At 34.1% G+C, this 25469-nt stretch overlaps 1 long non-coding RNA gene across 2 annotated transcripts in view; it reads right to left on the bottom strand.

The window, feature by feature from the left end:
• The window catches only part of LOC129145153 (uncharacterized), a 305992-nt gene that overhangs the window by 130523 nt on the left and 150000 nt on the right, over positions 1 to 25469 (bottom strand). For both annotated transcript variants that reach the window (XR_008550293.1, XR_008550295.1), the window contains one exon: positions 18227 to 18305. This is a non-coding gene — a long non-coding RNA (uncharacterized LOC129145153). The remainder of the gene's footprint in view (positions 1 to 18226; positions 18306 to 25469) is intronic.

The raw sequence follows: 25469 nt of genomic DNA, 5'->3' as shown, positions 1-25469 counted from the left end.
GAGACTTTCATATCTTCGTTGTATGTTCTTGGTTCCTTTGTCCTAAGTTAACTATTAATGTAAATATGTCTCTTTCTGAATTCTCATTTCTGGTTATCTGTAAGTCTGCTTTTATTTAAGTACTATACTGTTTTGATTCACATAACTTTTTAGTATAGTTTTCAGTTGGGAAGCATGAAACCTCCATTTCTAGTCTTTATTCTCATGTTGTTTTTTTGACTATTTGGGGTCTTTTGTGGTTCCATACAAATTTTAGTAGTGTTTATTCTATTTCTGTTAAAAAAAAAGTCCATAGGATTTTGATAGGAATGGTATTGAATATGTGTGTTACTTTAAAATGAGCATTTTTAGCAATGCTAATTTCTTTCAATACATGAGCATAGAATATTTTTCCATTTATTTGAGTCTTCCTCAATTTATTTTAACAATATCTTACAGTTTTCATTGCACAGGACTTTCACTTCTTTTGATAAATTTATTACTAAATATTTTTGATGTAATTGTAAATATATTTTTTTTAATTTCCCTTTCTGCTAGCTTGTTATTTGTGTATACAAATGCAATAGATTTTTTGTGTATTGATTTTATAACCTACCACTTTACTGCACTTGTGTATTATTTCTAATAGATTTTTTTTTTGTGGGACCCTCGCTGGTGGCCGGGGAATGAACCGGCGCTGCAGAGGCTGTAGGCAGCCTCGCAGCCCAGCACTCAACCGCTGCGCCACCAGGGGAGGCCCTTATTTCTAATAGATTTTTAAAGTGGAATCTTTGGGGTTTTCTATACATATTATCAAGTCATCTGCAAATAGTGATAATTTGACTTCTTTCTTTCCAATTAGGTAACTTACATTTCTTTTTCTTATCTAATTATTCTGGCTGGAACTACCAATACTATGTTGAATAATATTAGTAAGAGTGAACATACTCATCTTGTTCCTTTTAGAGGAAATATTTTAAGTTTTTCCCCATTGAGTATGATGTTAATGGTGGGTTTGTCATATATGATCTTTATTATGTTGAGGTACATCCATTCTATACCTATTCGATTGCAATGGTATATATATATATGTGTGTATCAAAATTTTCATTGTAATATGGTCTGTGCCTTATGTGATATAGGGTTACAGATACTGAGACAGCAATAAGTGTATGGCCAAAATAACACTTTGTGCAAAGAAGAAGGCATTAAACCTACTTTATTCAGAGAATTTTGAACTAGAAAAGATAGAATCTTATTCTCAGAAAACAGGGATTTGATAAGAACCATAGCTCTACCACCTGTGAGAATTGTATGTTTCAGAAAAAAAAAATGTAGTTTTCTAGGAGTTTCCTTCTTCAGAATGTTTTCTGTATATTCTTTGTTTACATTTTTAAAATATAGGACCATTGTTTTATATCCTTGTTCATTTTTTTTTGGACGGTGTAGGGTTTCTCTTCTCAGGTGTGGTCACCAAAGCTCTTCCATCACCAGAGCACCCCTGTCCTCCACTACAGTCCATTGTGCTTTCTTGCTATTTTCTCTATATTTTTCTTTTAACTCTGCATTTGCTATTTTCAATTACAGTTCATTCACCTCACTGGTTGTGTATGTCCATACACATGTGCAAACAAATACATGAACATACAAATATATCAATATGTTTTCTGTAATGATGGTTTTCTAAGTGATGTGGGAAATCACAGAAAGGAATATAAAGCCCCCTTTGTATGAATAGCTGAACACCACTGTATTGATTCTCTGATCTCATTTCACCAATCCAGAGCTACCAACAAAATTATTTATTTATTTCATGCAGATGAGTTCCGTCTACTCCTAAGCACATAAAAGTTCTCAGTTTCTGCTCTCAACACTATACCAAAGAATTTTCTCACCTTGAAGGATTTCACTTCCAACTGCATAATAAGAGTAAAAATAAATTAAAAAATACTTTCTCATTAAAAAGTTTCTCTTTCCTTTTCTCTACATCCTTGCCAGTGCTTACAGTTTCTAGTCTTTTCTATATGGGCCATTCTCACAGGTGTGAGGTGGTTTCTCATTGTGGTTTGTTTTGCATATTTGCAGTCTGAATGTCTTCTTTGGAGAAGTATCTGTTAGTTCTTTTGCTGATTTTTATTTGCACACCATACATCAGACAAAGGACTGATATCAAATACATATATAAAAAACTATTAAACTCTACAAAGATAAAAAACAACAAAAACCCAATCTTATGAGAGTTTTTAAAAATGCAAATAGCTATGCAAAAGTTACCGTTGCTATAGTTTTTATTCATTTTTTGAAATAAGATGTAAAAATACTTTTATTTAAGAATAAAATACTATGTAGGCATTATTATTCAAATAAATGCTGTCTTACCTATAGCACATAGTTGATGCACCCTTATCCTAACTGTTTTAGGAGAAATTGTTTGTCTTATCTCATGATCAAGAAGCCTGCTTAATAGCTATGGATTTGTATCTATATTATCTGACTGATGTATAAAATATAGGAATATATTCCCTCCACCTTGAAATGCAGTTTTCACTCTTTTGCTGAAGTTCTTATAACACTTGGAGCTTTTAGAAGAAAGGTGATAAATGCAAAATTAATATTCTAGCTATTTCATAAGAATGAAAATAGACTTTGTGAGGTATGCTAAGTCTACGAGATTTTAAATAGGGTTGGAAATCATTAATCCACAATTCTGGGCTAACCCACTTCAATAAAGAGGAGTTCCAGAACCTAGTTTGCAAAATGATTATATGGTTAATGCAGGATTAAATTTTCTTTCAATTATAAGACTGAGTCTGGAAAATGCTCTAAAGAGAATGAAGAAAAAAATACTTCAAGAGGTACATTTGGTCTAAAGTGCTTTTAAATATGCTTCTTAATTGCTGGGGGCTATTTTGCTCTTCATCTAATCATTGTCTGAATTACTGAAGCTCAACTCATCTGATAAAATAGGTGAGCTTAGTGGGAATGAAGTCAGATAATGTCTTATCTGAGTGTCAGGCTAGGCATCAAATGGGCAGTGTGTTTAACCATTAGTAAGGAGTTTACAGACTGAAATATTTTCATCCACGTTACATGTCTCAATCCAATTCATTGGAATAAGAACGGATTAGAAATGGCAAAGCAGTCAAGAAGCTGTGCCTTTAACTATTCAATAAAATTGCTTGTTATTTAAATAAAGGTAATTAAAAGTGTAATGCTCCGGAACTATTAGGCACCTACTCAAAACAGGGAGGACTTTTGTTTTGTGAAAGAGCCAATACCTTGAAAAAGGGATAGAATTCACAATGAGAATCCCATAGATACTTTTAAAGAGCTGGAGATTAACTCATTTAAGCAAACAGTCATTTTATGGTTTTTTTCACCAGGGAAGCTAGCATTTCCTTTGGGTTCTTGAATTAGGGAGTTCCACACCAAGGTTCTGTAAATTAGCAATGCGGGCATTCATCTATCAAGACCTTCACCCCTACAGGAGGCCCCACATGGGAAGAAATCAAAGAAATGTAATAATTCTCTGACTGCAGAGATCTTTTTTATAGATTGCTTTTGGTTTTGCATTGAACCTGCCTTTTCAAAAAAAAAAAAAAAAAGTGAAACCATTATTTGCCTGATTCTAGCAATGACATATATTGGAAGGCATGGCCCATCTGCACTGTTTTTCAAGTGTTCATTTCCATAGAGAATTTTTTTTTAAAGATTTATTTATTTATACAAGCACTGGGTACAGTCAGAAGCGCAGAATGGTGAGAGAATTCACCAGAGCCAGAGCGGGATACAGAGCAGGCAGATCGACAAAATACACTGCTGAGGGGAGCAGCGGGCACAGCAGGAGAGGTCTGTCATGCCATGTGGGACCCTCACCGGTGGCTGGGGATTCAAACTGGCGATGCAGAGGCTGCAGGCAGCTTCGCAGCCCAGCGCTCAACTGCTGCGCCACCAGGAGAGGCCCTCCATAGAGAAATTTTTATACAAGTTGATCTGTATCATAAAATGTGGAAATTTATACAAATGCTCAGTACTAGTTTAAGGGTAAGTTTATGTACAACAAAAATATATTTAAAAGAAATATACAAATATATTGGCTTGTCCATATTTTTATATGAACTCAATCAAAACTATTTTCACATATGAAAAACATCCAATTTCATTTCATCCTTCCCCTCCCCCTTAACATATGGTAAGTATTTCCTTGGTTTCTAAATCTGATGCATTTCCAAATACACTTGGGGAAGAAGTGTAAGTTACCATGCTTCCATCTAATTTTTCTCAGGGAAATTTGTATGACATAAGTTTCACAGAATGGGTGAGTTTTATTAAAAAGAAGAGTCTTTATCCCTGCAATGTTTAAAAACATGTGAAATTGCAGACCATCAGGAAAAAAAAAAAAACAAACAGGGTATTAGTTGTTGGCTTTCTGTCAACAACAAACTTTCCCATCCTTGTGTTTGTTTCTGCAGTCAAGTGTGCATTTTTAGTAGCAGTGTATCAGGGGAAGGAATTGGCTACCCTAGATGTCTGGGCCACTAGGATGGTTAATTAGGGGAGGCTGTTGAGTTATGCCTTCTAGTGCATCGTGTTGGTTTTGTTTTTCTATAGGAAACCAAGCAGAGCTACTTTCTACAATGCTGGCTGAAATTGTCACTAACTAATTTTTTATCTGTAGACATTTCTTGTTCCAGGATCAATTTAGCAATCTTGTCTGCTTGTTGTTTTCTAAATACATTAGTTTTATTTTGTGTTAAAAAAAAAAAAAAAAAAACAATGCCTTCATCCTATAAACTACTTTTAACTACAGGGTTGAACTTCTCTGCTCCTGACAGGTCATGAAGCATCAGTAGATGATTGGTTCTTCCAGTCTTAGAGCTCAGTCTAATACCTAGAGTATTTAAATAAGGAAAACTAGCCATTGACTTTGTAATCCCTGGTGTGACACTTGTTCTGTGAACACATTGGGGGAAGTAAGTCAAGTACAGCATTTGTCAGGAAGCCTCCACTGTCTCTTTTGTCCCCAAAGGCAGGAACTGTCAGCATTTGTGACTTCAAGCTAGTCCATGTTCCGATATTATTGTGCACATTCCCAGAGGGGATTCTTTGGAAAGACTTTTGCATTCATGTGAAAGGAAATATTTCAGCGACTGTTCACCAGCTCTGATTGCCTGGGAAAAGTGACTGACTACTACACACCCTGAAGTTGAAGGATATAAACATACTATAATGTGTTTTGTCATAAACAATAACAGATTAAGGCTCTTTTCACAGGTGATTGAACAAAATGAATAACAGAATAGGGACTTGTATTCTGACATTGTTGCTCATGTAAACTCATGTTCTACATTTTAGAATTTGTTGAAGGCATAGCTTCTGCTTTGGGAATAAGCCCCATTAATCAGGTCATTCCTCTAGGTGTATTCTGAAGTAGCTACTTTTGGTGATTAAACTTCACATATTATATTAGGTAACTGAGCATGCTGTTAACAGCATGCTATCACTGAAGGCAAAAGAAAGCATTCATTTTAGATAAGGCAGGTTAATGTGTGTCAACTCTAACGCTGCTCTCTGAAATCAAGTAAGAGTAAGTTAAGCAATACCATCATTAATGCAAACATTTACTGAGTACCTACTATGTTCTGGTATTAATCAGACACTAAGAAGATATTTGTTATTTTATTTTGTATTGAGTTATACCATATTATATTATGTTACATTATATCAGATTTTTCATAGGTTATCTAAAATAGCAAGCATTCAAGGCATAAAATCAATAATTTGCTTTAGGTCTTGAAGTGTGTGAAAACTCATTCATTTAAGAATAGCAACAACTGAGGTCCCAATTAAGAGGCTTCGAAGTCTATAAGAAATCTGAACAAGGCTATTCAGTCTATTGTTGTATAATGAAAAGCTTGGGAAAGAATTGTGGAGTTTTGAGGTCTTCAATCTAGTCAATATTAGACTTAGGCATAAGACTTTCAGTTTTATTCTTCTAAGAGCATTATTTGCATTTAAGACCTTCCAGGAATCTTTTACCTGATAACACTAAAGATGAAATTTTATAGAGTATAATTATGAACTTTTAGGCAAAAATATTATGAGCCTTTTCATTAATGAAGAACAAACACAAGTTAGTGATTCCATTTCAGCTGTAAAAGATTCTGGAAGGTGGATCCTTAGTGGCTTTCTTGTCCAGTGACTTTTTAAAATACATTTGTTTTGAAGGAGAGGTCTGTCATGAATTAAATGCAACTCTGCATTTACTTAGTATTCCATTTTATTTTCCCAATAAATAACTGGATGAAAAATCATTTAAAAAGAAAACTCCTTCTCTTTACGGAAACAGTTCCAGACCACTTTTATGAGATTTCTCTAGCAGACCAATTTGAAACTGTGAGGAAAATAACCCAAACCACGTCAATGTACTGAAGGGAGATCTCTAGGGAAGCACAACCTCTTAGTTCTGTCTTCATACCATTTGTGCTGGGTGTGGAGTAGAAGAAAATTGTGGTTTCAACAGAATTCAAACATTATTGTATCAGATCTGAAAACATTTATCCATTAGGACCAAAATGAAGGAAAACATTTTGAAAAATAACAGCCAGTAATTTAAGTCTGACTGGGCTAGATCTGAACTTGAGTTCTGGCCATTTTCAAGTTTGTTATCATGCATATTTACCATGACAACATCTGCACAGCATTACCTCACTTCTGGGTATTTAATGAAGGTACTCTTAAGAAACATGTTCCTTGTGGTCTGTTACATATATATTTTAAGACCACATTAAAAGAATCAGAAGTAGAAAAGATGTTTCCAAAACTTAAACATGGACAATTCTCATATGGATCTTGGAAAATGTAGTATTTGTTCTAATAACCAGAGACCATACTGTAAAATGTCTGTAGAAAATTTGAAGTGAATAAAAAAAGTCACTAACTTTAACAGTTTCAACGAAGTGTTACATTATGGAGACAATGAAATGAACTCCCAGGAATATAAATAGTAAGGAGAATGGGGGAAAACATTTATCTATTCATTTATCTATTTCTGATGCCCTGGCATTTTCTTATAAAACAACTGTAAAGAAGGCCTAATGTGAATGTGCAAGTGAAAAAGAAAACCACAGCTTCAATCTCTCATCTAACTTTTTAGATATTAAAGCAAAACAAACAAAAATCTGAAGCTAATACTGAAAGTGGCATAATAGAGTTTGATTTAGAAATAATGTGATGGAAGGTAAATAATCAGAAGAGCATAGTTTCCAGGATTTCTTGCCCTCAAAATAAAACAAATAGGACAGTAAGTATAGTTATTAGATGGAAAAAAAACATTTGAATAAAGATCGAAATAATGGTGTCTTTTTTTTTTTTTTTTTTTTACTTTGAAGCTTCCTTACAGGAATGTAGTCCTGGGGTTCTGCTTCATTTATAGAATTGCAGTTTAAACCATTCTTTTCCACTGGTAATATATGTCACGAAAAGATTTTCCCATGGTGACAGCATTTTGTTAATAAATATATATATATATTTTTTTTAATGTTGAAGGACCCTTGCTTGTAACTAACTGGAAGCATGCCTTTGCCAGGGTTTTAGGCAAACTTCAGCCTTTGAATTGTGCAGACTTGACATGTCAGTGTAGAGACACGTCACATCTCATTATGTTGTCGTTTTGCATCCTTTGGCATTTCATTGACACACTGCAGGCTCTTGTTCTACTTTTTTGTGTGTTTCTTTCCACGGTCCTCATTGAAGACTCTAAAACCCAACAACTTCTGCAAGGATTGATAGCTTTTAGGTGGGGTGGGGGTGGGGAGATGAACAATCACTTCCTTATTTGAATGACTGAAAAATAAGGCTTTGGTTCTTAGTTTAAGTAGATGAAAACTTTCTTGGGGTTCTCTTAGCTCATCTAAATCACTAACAGCCTTCTGTTTCCAGATGGAAAATAAATTCCAAGTCTATTTCCAAGCAGATTCCAAGCAGAAATGAGCTACATGAAACATGTTAAAATAAAAATAATAAGTCAATTCAGAAATAGGGTTAAAAGATAGGTTAAAAGAGAAAATAAAGAGACATTCTTATGAAAATATAGTGTTTTTATGATTACAAAGTTATTCATTTTCATAGTATAAAAACATGGCAGGGGAAGGGAATAAGCAAAATGAAAGAAAAATTAGGCAATGTCACCATTCAAAGATAACCCCTTTTTTGGTCTCTTTCTATCTATATTCAAAGGGATACTGACATGTAGTGCATGTATTCCATGCAACAAAGAGACTTTTTTTTAAAACATGGAATTACACACTTTTCTCTGTTCATTAAATATCCTTAAGCAATATTATTTTTGTATTCTTATTGTTTTTATTGTGTTTGTGACATAATTTATTTCTTTAAGATATGCAGTCCTTGAAGATGAATGGAGTATACCTGATAGATTTTTCCATATTGCACTTTTACCCCAGTCCACCAGATTTTGACAGTTTTCCTTAGCTCCCATGTATACTCATAACAGCAGTGCATAAAGTGCTTATTTTTCCTATTCTTCACCAACATTAGGTTTCGTTGTTTCCTATATTTGTTGTCATTCAGTTAGGTGGAAAAACAGTCAACTATCATTTTAATTTGTATTTTTTTAATAGCAAAGTTGTGATTTTTGTCATTTGTAATTGTTTCTGCCTTTAAAAAATTATTTTAAAAAAACATATGGCATTTTTCTTCCATGCAGTGTTTCAATGCAAAAAAAAAAAAATCAGGCTGAATCATTTCTGTAGTCAGATTACTTCTAATTAAAGTACTTCACACCCACAGCCCACTTGGGAAGGTAGGAAGTCTCTATTGCAACGAATAACTCATTCTGCTGTCACCCAAATAGTTCTCCACTGTTTGAGGAACAAAAATCAGCCATTATTTCATTTGGACAAACTATCTCTAACTTTGGGACAAAAATAAAAATAGAACTATTCAGTGTGCTTCAATCATAAATTCTGTTTTTTTCTCCCCGATTTCCTGGTCTGTCACTATTGTCCTTTCTCCAATGCTTTCTGTTCTTCACTCTTTGAGCTTCCTTTGTTTATGTCCACTTTTATTTTAGATCTCTGGTGTCCCATGGGGTAAATTCAAAGTCTTGCTTTCATACTTATAGGAGACTTTGGAATTGTTTTCCCTTAAGTTTTATTTCTTATTCCCAGTAAGAATAACAAAGATGACTAGAGAATGAGAGATGCATTTAGTCTTGATGCAGAGAAATAATCCACGTAATGAATATATTCAATAATTTTAAATATTTACTTTTTCTGAAATAAGAAAGCAGAAAATATTTGCTGCAGCCTTTATCATGTGCTAGACATTTTTATGTATGATTTCATTTAATACGCACAAAAATGCTATGAGATTGATGTTATTTATTTCATTTTAGGGGTCAGAAAGCTGGTGCCCAGAGACAGCAAAATAGGAATGGGAACATATAACCCATATAACCTCTGTTTTTCTGCCTAATAATAAAATAATGTATATGAAAATGAGTGTGTGTATGTGTATGTAGCATATAATTAAAACTGAAATATATTTGTAAGCATGTAGACAATGAAAGTCTCTGCCAGGAAATCAAAGCAAAGCAAACAATTTTCCTCATCTTTGAGCATTATTATTCTTCTGTTTTGTCTTTTTTCCTCCAAAATCTTTATTTGTATTATTAAAGATGTTTCATAAAATTATTAAAAAATATTCTCCTTTCAAAGCTGTTTCTGACCTACTCATCTTCTCTCCCAAGGGCAGTCTATGTGAATTAGTTATACACTTAAGGTATATCCCATGAATCATGACAGAATGTTGGGTTACATCATTGATGCTGTCTTCACTCTAACTTTGGACAATTATTTTTAAAAATCATTCAAATAAAAATGCTTTTACTGATGCTTGAAAAAGAAGTAGTGAAAAGGAAATATACATAATATTTTAGAGTTTATAACTACTCTGTAATTATATCTATCAGGGTGCACTATTTTCTTTTTTCAATTAAAGAAACTAAAGAGTGACATGACAAAGGCTTCACACAACTAGAAATATACAAATGTCAGACTTGCAATTAAATCTTTTGGACTGAAATTAAAGTTAATTCCTTTATTTTTCCTATGCCTCACCAGTAGTTTATCCATCCACTTATTCATGCATTCAGAGAATATTTGCTGTGCACATGTTATATGTCAATGTCACAGGAAACTTTGAGAATTGTAAGCATGAAAAACTCAGTCTCTACTTTCCTGGAACTTAGAATGCAGCTAACAATTTGTGTTTTAACTAAAATAGATTATAACACAATATACGTTCTAAGAATGTGCCAGATGTAGAAGAATAGAAGGAGGAAACTTGTCTGAGACAAGATTGAGTTGACTGTTAAAGAATTTGGGTGGTTTATCTCATAGCACAGATAAGGAAGAAAATGCCTATTAGAACTAAGTATGTGCAAAATCATCACAAACACTGCCCCCCCAAAAAAAACCCAAAAAACGAAAAACAATTGCTGGAGTATCTGTGACAATGTGTAGTAGAATGAAGTTAGAACCTTCCCTAAATAGAAGGGAGTGAGAGGGATGACATACTGCAGTGCGGCAACCAGGTGCTGGGTAGTCAGGGGGGATGGGGGGCCAAGAGGTTGGCAGCAACCAAGCCCCCCAGCTCTCAGTGAATATATGCTTTCTTTGGGCTCTCTCTGGTGTTCCCCTGTGGTGTCACCTCTTCTGTAGTCACTTCTCTCATAGCCACCATCCCACAGCCATCTTCCCATAGCCTGACCATCTCTGAGTGATGCCACCCTTATATCCCTGGCCTCCAAGCTCAGGTGTGCCCCCTTACACATGCCCACACTATACCCCAGGTGTCCACCATCAGGCATGCACACCCCAGGCCTATGGTCCCAAACACCTCCTGCATTAGCAAGATCAAGGCCACAGGTGATAAAAAAAAGATGCTAGTGGTGTAAACAACCTAATGAACTCACCTACGCTACACATACCATTACCTTATAGACATGGTAGAAACAGTATGAGCCAATGAGTAGTCCAAACTATATATGTAGCCAGGGTGTGAATTTGAGGGGAAGGAAGAATGCAACAGGTCGAGTACCCATAATCATCTTGAATCAAGAACCTTGTTTCCTCTTCATGTCAAACTTTGGGATTGGTGCTATGCTTCCCATTTGCGGTTGAGGGATTTTGAGACTAAGAGAGGTGGCAAAATAGGTACACGATGATGCTGCTCACAAATCACAGAACTATGGGTAAAACCAAAGGATATTTAAGACCATCACTCATGCTCTTTGCACTGCATGATTAAAGATTTTTTAATAAGAAGAGTGACATAATTAGATATGTTACATAAAGAGAACTTGAACATATTGGGAGAACAGGATTGGAGAATGTGATTGTCGAATACAGGAGAACAGAGAAAATCCACTTCTCTAATCATGTATTCAAAAGTTATGAAATTGGGTATCCTTGGCTTTTAACGATCTAAATCAGAAGATGTATGGATTTTACAATATGTGAGTTATATTATTATTGCCATTTAAATTTTTTTGCTTTTTATTTTTAAAGGATGGGGGGATTGTTAGTATCTTATGTAGTGGACAAAGCAGTGCCAGTAACATTTTGCTCCCCCTTCCTCTTCTTCCTTGCCTAATTCATTCTTTCTTTGGGCTAACTGGAAGTTACTCATTTTCAGCATTTTACCATAACAGGTCAAGGAGTAGTTTCCTTTATATTTATCTGACCTGAGATTCACTGCATCTCCTGATATCTGTGGTGTGAAAATTTTAATTAAATTTAGAATATTTTAGCCATTATTTTTTTATATGTACATTCTATCCTGAGTTTTTTCTCCCTTCTTCAGGGAGTGCAATTGCATATATGTTAAATGGCTTGATATGTCCCCATCAGGTCAGTGAGACTGTTCATTATGTCTTTTTTATCCTTCTGCTCTCTGTCCATCAGTCAAATGTCAATCGATGCATATTCATGTCCATTAATCCTTTTTTCCATAGTGTCCAACTGATTTAATCTCCTTAAATGAATTTTTATCTCAAGTATATTTTTTCATTTCTAGAATTTCAATTTGGTTCTTTTTATTTTTATTTTCCATGTTACTCCAGCATTCCACATATTTTTATTCATCATATGTGTATGTTTAAAAATACATATATAATTTTCATATATATAATGTTTTTAATATTTTAAAATCAGACATCTATTAATCAGAACATCTGTAATTGTGTTTGTGAATTTCTCTGCCAGTATCTTTCTACTCAAGTAGTACATGAACTTTAGAAATGCAGGGATCAATTTGGCTGGTTCTTTTCTTATTCAGAATGAAAATACATAATATGTATTTATTGAGTAGGGGAATGAATAAAATATCAAACCACCTAAGTTACACAAGCTTTGTAAGAGCAATGTCATAAAAATTGCTCATAAATATACTTGTGTCTAAGTTTTGAACCTAGCCCAAAATATAAAGATGGTTCCAATGATAAATATATATCTTTCAATAGTAGAGATATATAATATTGGAAATCATTTTACTCAAACTATTTTTTAAATTTTTCATAGTTGACCCTAGTATGCAAAGAATTTTTGCCTGGGAGTGCCATAGATGGAGCCATGTGGAGCAAGACAAAGCCTCTTGATTTTTCAATTCCTGTAATTTTCCTAAGCTTAGAAGAAAGTAGGCATTATTTTTATGATACCCTTTTACATATCTTCCACATTCTAATGGCAATAAAATCCCATGTGGCTTATCCATAATAATAAATCATTAAGTTTAAAATTATGCAACTGTAATCTGACAATATTCACTCTCTCTCTCTCTCTCTCTTGCTCTCTCTCGCTCTCTCTTGTTTAGTTCATAAAACAATACCAAGTCATATAAATCTTTGAAAAGCCATTTGGTGTGCCTGCTCCTAGAAACTAACTTTTTCCTTAAATCCATGAAGTATGTAATCTGACTGGTAGATTTCAGGGTCTCAAATCAAAGGCTGAGTGGTAAAATTGACCGTTTTGAAATATTCTCATAAATTTACAAGTGGACTGCATAGAATAAGATATATTGAAAAATGAAGGTTTGCTGAGTAGAGTTAGATGGCAAATTTCTAGTATCACATTTTAAATATGTTACTACAATTCAGGAGCATTTGTATAAAAGGTAGCTGGGAAATCTCAAGGATGAAAATAAGTACACTCATATCTACTCACAGTAACAACACAAGGATATATTACGTTCTAACTACTTTTATTTTATACCATAGACTTCTTTCTTCCTATGAATCCTAAAAAATAAGAGACTACAGTTTGTTTCTGCTCCATTAGGGATGGGTGTAGTTAATGTTTATAGAATATCAATAATGCAGTTTGTAGTTCTGCATAATTAAAGGCACCCTTTATGTTAATAAAATAACAGGATAAGAGGCTCCACAATGTGAGGCATAAATATGTTGATGCATTTGGTCTTATTTCAGGCAAGCTTAATTACAAAGACATGGGTCTGCTCTACCTATAAAAATATTTTTCTGTCACTTAGAGCTATCAAACCTTACACACATTTATGGCATTAGTGAGAAAGAACAAATATCATCATAATGACCCACCAGTGAATACTTGCAGCCGTGGTCGTCTAGACTATGAATCTGCAAATATAGTGAATGTAAACAGAAAAAGACTTTTCACACACACACATGCATACAAAAGGAGACAATTAATTATTCTTTGAGGCTATTTCAAAATGCCAAGCAATAGAAAAAAACGGAGGGAAATTACTTCATAAACACATCCAAAGTGTCAGAGACAATAATTGTGATAATGCAAAATCCACAGGACTTTGAATTAGAAGACCCAGACTGAGTTTTAACTTCACTTGTTCTTAACTGCATGCTACTAGGCAAATCACTTAACTCTCTGAGCCTTAACTTCCTAATTGCTGGAGTCTAAATCAATAATCTTAAGTCACACATGTAGGGTGAAGACAATGTGAGAATTACAGTGTTATTTATATCTGTATTTTTGATGTCTAGTATCTGGCATATACTAAGCAGTTCACAAATATTTATTCCATACCTCCCTCTAGTCTGACAGAATTGTGAAACTCATGTAAAATATGAATGTGTATTTTTAAACTGAGATAAATATAGTGATTTTTCATATTTGTGCATCAAAAAAGAGCTCATATTAATTCTAAGATCTAATGACTGAATTAAAATTCTAAAATCTAATGAACTGAAATTTCAGATAGAGCACAAGAAAGTCATAATATTTTTGAAACAATGTTTATCCAGAATATCCACCCAGAGAACAAGCTGATTCTAAGACAATCATCATTGGAGTAGCTATGGGGCATTGGAGTTGCTAAAATTCACTGGCATCAGAATCAGGCTTACTCTTAGAGATGTGCAGAGTAAATAATCACTCATATCTAACAGGAGAGGTCCCATTCAATTCCTATATTTCCACAAATAGGCAGCTTCTAAAGTGACTTCCTTTCCATCAGGGAGACTCATTTTTTCAATTGTTTGAGGGGAAACATTTGGGAAAAAAAGTCAGAACTAATGATAAAAAGTTGAGAGTTATTAGCATATTGGTACTGTTTAAATAAATGGTGTTAGGTGAGGTCAATAAAGGAAGAATTTAGTTATGATTATCAAGATCACTGGATATTTATGTTGAGGAGAATAATTCCTGGAGTTTCTACATCTGAATTACTGAAATTGCAAACTAAAAGTAGACTTCTCAGTTAACAGTATACTTTGGTCATAGTGCTTTTGAGAATGTAATTTATTCAAATTCTTCATGTATATAAACTCAGTCAGTGATACCTAGCTAGTATAGTTGCTTTATGTAAGTGACTAGTATTTTCTTTAATGCTATAATTTTCAGAAGAGAGGAAAAGGAATTACTGTGTTAAATCTGTATCTTGGGCCACATAATGACACAGCCAGTTGCATGGAGGCGTTACTAAGTGGCATTTTAAGAATGACTTAGTCCTGTTGATTCATTTTAGAAAATAGATTGCCATAAAATATGTGGCAATTGGAGAATCTCTGTAATGACTACTTTAAATATTTTCTAAATAAGTATTTACATGACTCTTTTCCCTTGAAGCTGTTAGTGCCTGTTAATTAGTACCTGTCTGAGTGTTCTAGTATAAGCAGCTGCACACCCAATGCTAAGTGCAATAAAAAATAAGGCACAATGCATTCAAAGAATGTTGAATCATTTTCATAGATATTTAAAAGACTAAATATTGTTTGACTTTCTTCCCATTATATAGAAAGAGGTATATCTTATTTTTTTGCAGAGAAAACTTCAGGTGTCTTGAACAAGAAAAAATGACAATGAAGATGATAATGATGATGATAATGATGATGATGGCAATATGACGTGTTACTGTTATTGATTATAATGATGGTGGTAGTACTTGTGAGTATGTGGGTGATCATAACTAATCTTTGTTGATAAACTAATAAATTCCATGTATTGAACAAGGAGTTTGAATTATACTACCACAACTCTGTAAAATGTGTATTATGTATACATTTCACAGATAAAGAAAATAAAGTACATTAAATTACTCACTGAATTTACTTGGTTGGTAAGGCTAGGATCTGAATCTTGTCTAACTCCAAAATATTTGTAACAGTTATTTCACTTTATTTACTTGTGCATCAGTCTAATGCAGTTTTCTGCCACTTTTCTTAAGATTTATATTTATTTACTATGCATACAAGAATTGGGGTATAGGCCAGATGTGCAGGGGATGAGAGGATTCACCAGAGACAGAGTGGGGAGCAGAACAGGTAGATCTATTGAAATAGAGCAGTGGGTTAGACAGGAGAGGTCTGCTGCACAATATGTGCGTTTGCTCCCTGGCCAGGGATCGAACTGAGACTGCAGTGGTGATAGCATGATAGCACTGAGACTTAACCCCTACGCCACCAGGAAGCCCCAGTTTTCTGCCTTTATGCAATCACATTTCTATGTTTAAAAGCAAGTGAAGATAAACCTTAAGTCAAATGTGTATGCATTACTGTGTGCAAATTCTTAACTTACAGTGCTGATTGCCACAGAATCCAATGGAAATGTAGCTTCAAGAATTGCAGCAGATGCCCCAACAACATTCTCTGAGGCTGCCCCATTTTAAGGCACTACTGGACATCTAATTACCAGAAGGCACCGACACATCAGATATGAAAGGTTAAAATACAATCTTCCCACCCCTACCCAATCAATGATAGCTTTGGTATACAAATACCCATGCTCCTTGGCCCTGGGCTCAATTAATTTTGAGGTATCTGTCCTATTAGATCCCGAGAATTCCTACTTAGAATTACTCTCAGGTTTGCCCAGGAGCAACTGGCTTGAAAATGTACTCTTTTGTGTGTATGCCTTCCCTTTCCTGTGTCATTTCAACACTCTCCTAACAATGCTTTCTGAGATTACTTACCAAATAACCTACAACTTCTCAAACCCTAGCCTCAGGGTCTGCTTCTGAGGGAACTCAAATTAATCATGGATATCTTCTTCCTAACTAGAATTCCTATAGCCTTTATATATCTATACTTTTACTCTGACTTCAAAATTTTAGATCACCTGGTGAGAACGTATAATAGCCAGGAGAATATTTAAGTAGATTGCAGGCAATATTGTATCCACCATGGTAATTTCTACTCACCTTAATAAAATAGAGTTTCTACCACATTCACTGTAGTCAGCTCTCAATCCCTGTCTGTTAGGTCTGGGACAGCTTTACTTTCCAACTAAAGGTTATTTGCTTTTTGGCCACTAACACTGCAGTGCCTGGAACTCTCTATATTTATCTAGTGCAAAGTCCTTTATGTGCAGTAAACAAGAGTCTAGGGCATGAGAAATTTCACATTTCATCATGGTTGCTATAGCACTCCTGACCTCAGCCCAGAATTTTGAGAGCACAGGGCTGCTCCCAAACAAGTGTGGTTGAGTTATTTCATTTACTTGACACATTTGACAGAAGAAAGAGTGTTTCATCCTAAAGGACTCATTCCTGTAGAGGTTTGATATACACAGTGTAGCAGTTAGGCATAATTCCGAGTGCTTTGCTTTACCTCCACCCACATTTCTTCATTCTACACAATTTTAAAGCTCATTTTATCATTTCATTTCACTTATCATTTCACAAATTAGCTAATGGAAAGCTCATTCCCTTATTTAGAGTAGTGGACAATGGCTTGTTACACTAAGCTCATTTTGTGCTGCTGCATAATGGAAGAGTTTTCATTTTTGATTGTAAGTTTCCCTGAAGGCATTCTTGGAGAAAAGGCATCTGTATTATTGGCTTTTTTGTGACTCCCTTTTTAATTTACTAACAGAATTTTATTCTTGTCACACATCATCATGAGTTTGGTTCCTTCCTTTCTCTCTGAATCAAATATTGACCATAATATACGAGATGCTTGCACAACGAACTCTGAAAACTCATGCATGTTTAACCATAGGAAAAAGTAAAATGTTATTTAGACTTGTAAGAACTAGAACATTCAAACGTCAACCAAAGAGATCTTTATATCATCTGGACATGTTAAAAAGAAAGGGTAAGCCAGACGATTCACCAACACCCGAAAGAAGACGGTCATTTCTTTCCTTTTAGGGTTGGAAATTACTTTTCCAATCGATGTTTCCAATGTCTAAAATACAGCTGCCATTACATTAACCAGATATACAGCACTCTGCATTGAAAGCATAAATTACTGTATGTATCTCGCTCTTCAGTAGCTGTGAAAAGGAAATGTAAGTGCAGGGCCAACAAGAACCTCTTCTATGGACAAAGTCTACTAAATGAGGGAATCAGGAGTCCCCACTTTTGCTGAGATGGTCCTGTTTTTTGTCAAACTGTGCCAAAGCAAGAGGCTTAGGAAACCAGCAGGAAGGACTCTGTTCTGTATGAAGAAAACTACTTCATGTAACTTTTGATGTACCTTGAAGGGGAGGGTAGAAAAAAGAGAGAACTAGCATAAATTTAACTCCTTGCTTTGCCATATACCTGCCACACACCATTTACACACTTTAGTCATTTAAACACTTGACTCTTGGTTTTCTCAGCTGTGCCGTGGAGAATAATCATAACTTCTTTAGTCAACTCCCACAGAAATTTTGTGGGGAATAGATGAAATGAGGTATGTGAAAAGGCATTATATATTGTAAAGTTGCATGAAGTAGTTATGACTTACCTTTATTGACTCTGCAGTGTGTGCTAGACATTCTTCCCAGTGCTTGATAGACAGTATCTCATTAAATCCTCATGGCATGCTGTGAAAAAAAAAATGTAACATTACTTAAATCTTACATTTAAGTAATGTGAACAAAATTACAAAGCAAGTTACATATGGCAGAGATAGAATTTGAACCCAAGCAATTCAATGCCAGAGACTACACTCTAAAACAATATTTCTCAAAGTGTGGGTCATCAACTAGTACTTGTTTTCAAAAACGCGGAGAAATTAAGCGTAAGTATTTGAAAACTTTAATAGCTATACCATAGTCTTAACATCCAAGTACAAGTACATGATCATTTTTATAGTAATGTGTGTTTATTACATTTTACAAAATATCATTACATCTTACAATACATATTACATCTTACAAAATATGTATCAGGAAGGACAACAACTTGTCTTTCAGCAGAGAGCTCAAGAAACACTGCTCTAAGTCACTATACTACATGGTTGTAATTAATTATCTTGTTGGACTATTTGGGGCAATTTGTAAGAGAGCCTGTAAGAATTACAAGATAGGCTTTATAAATTATTGCACCTAATACAAGGTTAGGAATGTGCTTTTGAATGCTATGAAAATAAAAATTCATAGAACTTAAACCAGCTCCCTGATATTAGTCCTCCCGGTCTAGGAAAGCTTTCCTCTTCTCTGTTGCATCTGGACATTATATGGGATACTACCAGAACACTAATTTTTCTACAAAACAAATATTCTATAAGAGGAACACAGGAGTTGGAACTATAGGGGAAAATAACTCATACTTGTCAAATATCTTCCAAATAAGGAAGGGAGGGGAAAGTGAAAACCCATTGTTGGAAACCCTGTATTTAATAAAATTCATGTAATGAAATGTCTTTATCCCACTTAGTCATTTTACATCAGTGCTTGAAATTACATTGAAATCACATTTTCCTCCATGAGACAGTTTCTAGGTTTGATTCATTAAAGATAATAGTTGATATTGCCCTATCATTGAAATCCTTCTTATTAATCAAGTTCCTTTCATTTCCTCAAATATTTTCCATTTTCTTTGATTTTTGTTCCAAACTTTTCTCATATAAATCCGATCTCAACAAAGACCTTCTGATAAAGCAAGAAATTCCAAGAGATTATTTTAAATATCGTCTCTGAGTTCCATATGAAACCCATTGTTCAAGTCTTGTGGGGCACTTACATGAAAGCCATGCTTATGCTCAGAAACTGAACTTGAACATATGTCTGATAAAAAATATAAAATCTGATTTCATATGAACAACAAAGGGATGTGTAAGCTTCTTGGATTAAAAATAAATATTAAAACTTATGGAATAAGTTACAATTGGACAGCTTGATCTAGAAATAAATGTATCCATGCAGCATCTAGAAACTAAATGGAGACTGATTTCTTTGAAATATCGAGGTCTGTTTTTCTTTCTCTTCTAAAGATACATAGTTTTGCTTAGTCCAACAATCAAGACAGCAGCTTGGAATTTCAGAAATGGTAAATTCTACTCCCAACTTGCCCAATGATTCTTCCAAAAACTTCTTGGAAGTTTTTCTAAAATGATTGGTGCCTTGGTGCCTGAAAAAAATCACTTCACACTTCCTTTTTTTTAAGATGTATTTATTTATGCATACAAGAACTGGGGTATAGGCCAGAGGTGTGGGGGATGAAAGGATTCACCAGAGACAGACTGGGGAACAGAACAGGCAGAATGGCTGAAATACACTGCTGAGGGGAGCAGTGGGCAAGATAGGCGAGGTCTGCTGTACCATGTGGGTATCTCCCTGGCCCTCTGGGCTGGGGACAGATGTCGTGCTGCAGAGGCTGTGGACAGCCTCATAATGCTGTGCTTAACCCCTTGTGCCATCAGGAAGGCCCACTTCACACTTTCTTTAAGGAAAAATAGAGCAGAAACAGAGTATAAAATATCTGAGATTAATCAAAATTGACATATAAATGTCATATATTGTGAAAGTCTAATAAATATTAAATATCAATGGGGAGTAAAATTATTATCAGATGCTTAACAAAGGGTTTGGCTATATGAGAATCTCAATTTTATCTGGTAACAATAGACTATCAAGGGGGAGTTCTAATGGAGATGTATGGGGAGTTATCATCTCTGTATAAGTCTTACCAGTTCAGGTCCACAGACAACATTTAATGGTGAACTGGAGCAACTTACTGACAACAATGTCAGCAACTGGGAAGAAATGCTAGACATGGAACAGAGGATATTAAGAAGTAAGAGAAACTCACTTCTGTGTTTGTCCATCACTACATCTGACTCAAGCCAACTTTCAATGGGTAATGAATGCTGCTTCATTTCTGTTCTCCATATCTCATGCAAATATCTCTTGGCTAACAGTAATCAAGAATGAGATAAAAAAAGGTTCTAGAAACTGAAGATCACAGATTATTCAAATTTGCACAGCACAAATCATCCCAACAAAGATGATAAAGATTATGATCATGATAACAATGATGATATGGGTGTTTCTCAATGGAATCTGCTTTGTCATGGCAATGTTGGGATATAAGGAGAGGTTTTACTTTATCCATCATATAGGCAACTAACTTTTCATGCGACAGAGTTCAAATTGTGTGATATGTGATATAATATCACATTATGCCAAAAGTCATGGGATTTCTAGACACCAATCAAAAGTACATCTTGGGTGTTGTCCTGGGCCTTTTAATGTTCTCACATCTGTGCGCTTAATTCAGACCTTCACTGAGAAATGTAGAGAACCTTCTTCTGAAGCAAACTGTACCCTTCAATGAAGTACTTATTTTAAGAGTAAAGTAACACTATTAATATTTTAACCCATTACAACAATCTTCTAATATGAGATGTTTATATATTTACCAATATTTCCCTGCTATAGTCAAGAAAATATCCTTACAAAATAACTACATAGACAATCAAATATTAAATCATTAGAGTATCTTTTCAGTGCAGAAATTCTGAGATAAAAGGTCACATTATTCACAAGACAAATTAACAATTTTTAGAGCAAAATATTGATTGCATAATTTTTCTCCAGAAATATTTTGCCATTATAAACTGACCAATTCAACTATATAAAAATATCAAATTTTTACCCTATGCACACACTTAGGAATTATTGTGAAAATATGTATTTTACAAATTCAAGTGGAAAAATGTTTTAATTTTTATCTATGTGGTGACTTCATATGTTCATGGAATATGTATATGTAGCCTTCTGTGAGATATATCATGTTACCTTCTATTTTTCTATTATGGCATTCATTTGTTTTCCTGTTGATTTGTCATAACTTTCTCCATTTTTTCAATGCCTTTGTAGTTTTAATGGCATAAGATTATCTTAAGTAAGTGGTAATAATCAAGTCTACTGATTTATCTTTGTCATTTGTAAGGTCTTATATATGAATACCTTTCCCCTGCTGAAAGTATATTTAAAACTATTTATAGATTTTCTCTGTTTTCAGAATGTGAGTTTTATATCCATGTCTTTAGTTCATTTAACATATACTATGGAGAAAAATAATCTGACCATACCTTAATTTTCTTTAAATAACATTCCAATTATTTTATTGTTTTACTAAAACTTTCTTAACCTAATTTAAAATGTCACTTTTATCATGTGTTATATACACAATGATAAACTTAATACAAGAGTTGAGAGTATGAATTTTGGAGTCAGAATACAAAATAATTATAGTCACTTATAATTTGTATGACCCTTAAGCAATTTATTTACCACTCTATGACTAGTTTCCTAACCTATAATATTGGAATAATGTGTTGATAAAAATGGCATGAGGATTATAAAGATGAATTAACCTGGTCAGTCTGAACATCTTTTAATATAAGAAATCTTGCCATATTTATTTCCTCTATATTTCTCAGTCCAAATATAAATAAGTCATTATTTCTATATATACAGCAAGTTATAATTTTTTTTGGTAGGATGTATCATAGTAACTTGTACTTGCTTATTTAATTTTTTCCCTCATACAACAATAAAGGAACATTGGAATAGAGACTACATTTGTTTTTTCCATTGTCTATTATCAGAACATAGTACACACTCAGCCTGTTTAAATTAACAATGAATATCACTCAACAGAATACTATTAACACCATTCAATGTTACAAAATATTTTAATGATTGATTTTTATGTATTGATTTGTTATAATTTATAACAATTTTCACTCATAAATTATTTTGTCTGGAATTATTTACTGAGTTTAGAATTTAATTCTTATAAAACATTTTGAAATTTATTTCAGAAAAATCTTTTTTTTCACCCTGTGCTTTTTTGGTAAGTAATTTTCAAAGAATTTCTTCATTGTAACTAATGATTTTATCCAAGTTTCCAACTCTATTTGTATAACATTCTTATTTTTTAATCTTATGTTAAATGTAACTATTTAATATTTTTAATTGTAAGGCTGTTTGCTTTTTTAACTTTTAGAGTAAATTAAACCAAAATAAGCTCTAGCAAACTGACTATAGATTTGAAGCAATTCTGCCTGGCACTCACTAAATTAAACAGAAGCTCATAATGCACATTTGTGCTTTGTAAAACTCCCAACCAAAACATGAATTCTCCCTAGGTTGCTGTTTGGGTTTTTATAATATTTATACTGATTAAACAATATACATATGTGTCAATAAATAAAATAATAATGATTGCCTATATAATTTCTATACTTTTCCATCAAAATCTTGGACATTCTGGGTGTAACCTGTCTTCTGTTATCTTCAAACCACTAAATGATATGTAAATTTCTCTTAACTAAGCATTCCAAATAAGTATTGATTGATTTCCTAAGTTGAAAAAAAATTTTTGTTTAGCAAGTCTTTAACCACCTCTACTTTTCTTCTCAATTCTGGTATCAGACTGTTAAATATTTTAAATTCTTATGCCCTTACATTTTCCCCCAAATCCCTCTGCCCTTCCTTTCCCCACTGTGTGCTGTTATTTTACATTTATACTGCCTTTTTTTCTAACATTTGTATTCTGCTCTGGAACCACACTAAGTCTTATACAATCTGTTCTTGGGTTAACTAAAGTTAAAAACCATTTAAGCCTCATTATATTATTATGAATAAATGTTAGGATTACATTCTCTTTTCTGTGTGTGAAATACCATAACTTCTGAGCCATTTAAAAACACGCTTAGGGGCCTCCCCTGGTGGTGCAGTGGTTGAGCGCTGGGCTGCGAGGCTGCCCGCAGCCTCTGCAGCACCGGTTTGTTCCCCGGCCGCCGGCGAGGGTCCCACAAAAGAATAAAATAAAATAAAAAAATAAAAATACAGTTAGGAGCATCAGGACAAAGATGAATTCTCTTATACGCCAAAGTTAATTGTTTTAATTTTTTCGTAGACTTTCATATTGTCTTTCCTTATACCTTGAATAACATGCATTATCATGCCTCCATTTTATCCAATTCCCTTAATTATACAATTCCTTTCAAGTAACCTTTCATTTTCAGAGACCTCCTACCATTCTCCCATTGCAATCTAAAACAACCCCTATTAGGTCTGAAAGTATGTTGTCATCCCGAATGAGACCTTTATTGCTATTTGTTCTTTGTTTTTATGTCTTTTTAAGAAATATTTTTTTAAATTTATTTATTTATGCATACAAGAACTGGGGTATAAGCCAGAGGTACAGGGGTGGTGGGGTGGTGAGAGGATTCACCAGAGACAGAGTGGGGAGCAAAACAGGCAGATCTACTGAAATTCAGTGCTGAGGGGAGCAGCAGTTGAGACAGGAGAGGTCTGTTGTGCCTTGTGGGTAGATCCCTGGCAGGCTGGGTGATGTGCCGCAGAGGCTGCAGATAGTGCTGTTCTTACCTCCTTGAACCACCAGGGAGGCCCTTGTTTTTATATCTTTTTATTTCTCAATCTAATTACTGATTTTGTCAGAACACAAACTCATCTGACTTTACAAAATGAGTTTTGGGATGTGTTGCTGCTTACGAGCTAGTGTGGGACCTGTCTCCTCGACATCCATTCTCCTTTTCTAATTTAGGAACAGATTCCCAACTATTTTTTGTTTAAGTTGCAGAGTTTCCAAATAAAAGATTCCACCTCTCAACCAAGTACGTCTAATCATTTAAAGATGTGTTTGTTGAGTGAAACTTAGGTAACACTCCTTAAAACATATCTTTAAATTTCTACAAATACAATGCACCTAACTTTAACTGGAATGCAGAAGTGACAGGGTGGAACCAAGCAGATATTTGAAATATGAGACAACCTGGAGAATGGAAGGCACGCACTAAGGAAAACAATACAAAAGAACAGAGGGTAGCCTGGATCCTTGTTTGACATCATAGAACTGCAACAGTAGCCCTGTTACAATACACTGTACTTACAAAGATAACTACTAACTCCTGACATATTTTACAAGGAAGAGAGAAAAACTTACATTCTGTTTGAGCAATTGTTATTTCTGAGTGTATTTGCTAGTTGCTGAGTGTAATTACAGATTAAAAATGCTGGCAAAATTTCTTGGTTTTTATCCACCTAAAATATCTTACTTCTGTTCTTATTGCTGTAGGCATTTTCTCTGTTCTCTTCTAATATTCCATATTGCAGATTGATGTTGAGAATTCTGATACAAGTATTATTTTTCTTGATGTTCTTAGGACTTAAGGAAGTAACTATATCATCGTCTACTGGATTCTTTTTTTTTTTAAACAAAACTGATCCATGGCAGTAAAATAGATTTCAAGAGGTATGTTCCCTTAGTAATTTCCTTATCTCCAGTCCTCTCTTTTTCAAATATGCTTTTCATTCTACATAACAAAAAAACAACAAAAATATTTACTGACTTGATCAAAATATCCAGGCTTAGTCAAAGTTTAGCAACTGCTCGATCCAGACTGACATGTTGTCAGTCCTCAAATCTTTCTTTCTCAAAAAATATCAAAATCAACAAACAACTATGAACCAGAGACACTCTGTGGGGGCTGGGGGGTGGGGAAAGGAGGGCTTGGGGTCAAAATAAGGGGGTTGTAATTGTAAGGGGAATATAAAAATAAAATTTAAATAATAAAGAAAAGAAAACTGGGACAGGGGACTACTGTATATTGCAAAAAAATAAAATAAATAAATATTAGGGGAGAAGCTAAGTCCTTTAAGCAATTATCCTTATAAGGTGATCATTTAGGTTAAATATTTCAAGAATAGAGGAGGGAAGCATGCATTTAT

This window comes from Talpa occidentalis, unplaced genomic scaffold, assembly GCF_014898055.3.
Source record: "Talpa occidentalis isolate TD23 unplaced genomic scaffold, MPIMG_talOcc4v2.1 talOcc4.9, whole genome shotgun sequence".
Taxonomy (NCBI): domain Eukaryota; kingdom Metazoa; phylum Chordata; class Mammalia; order Eulipotyphla; family Talpidae; genus Talpa; species Talpa occidentalis.
Note: the sequence above shows the minus strand (reverse complement) of the source record. Positions and strands in the feature narration are given on the sequence as shown.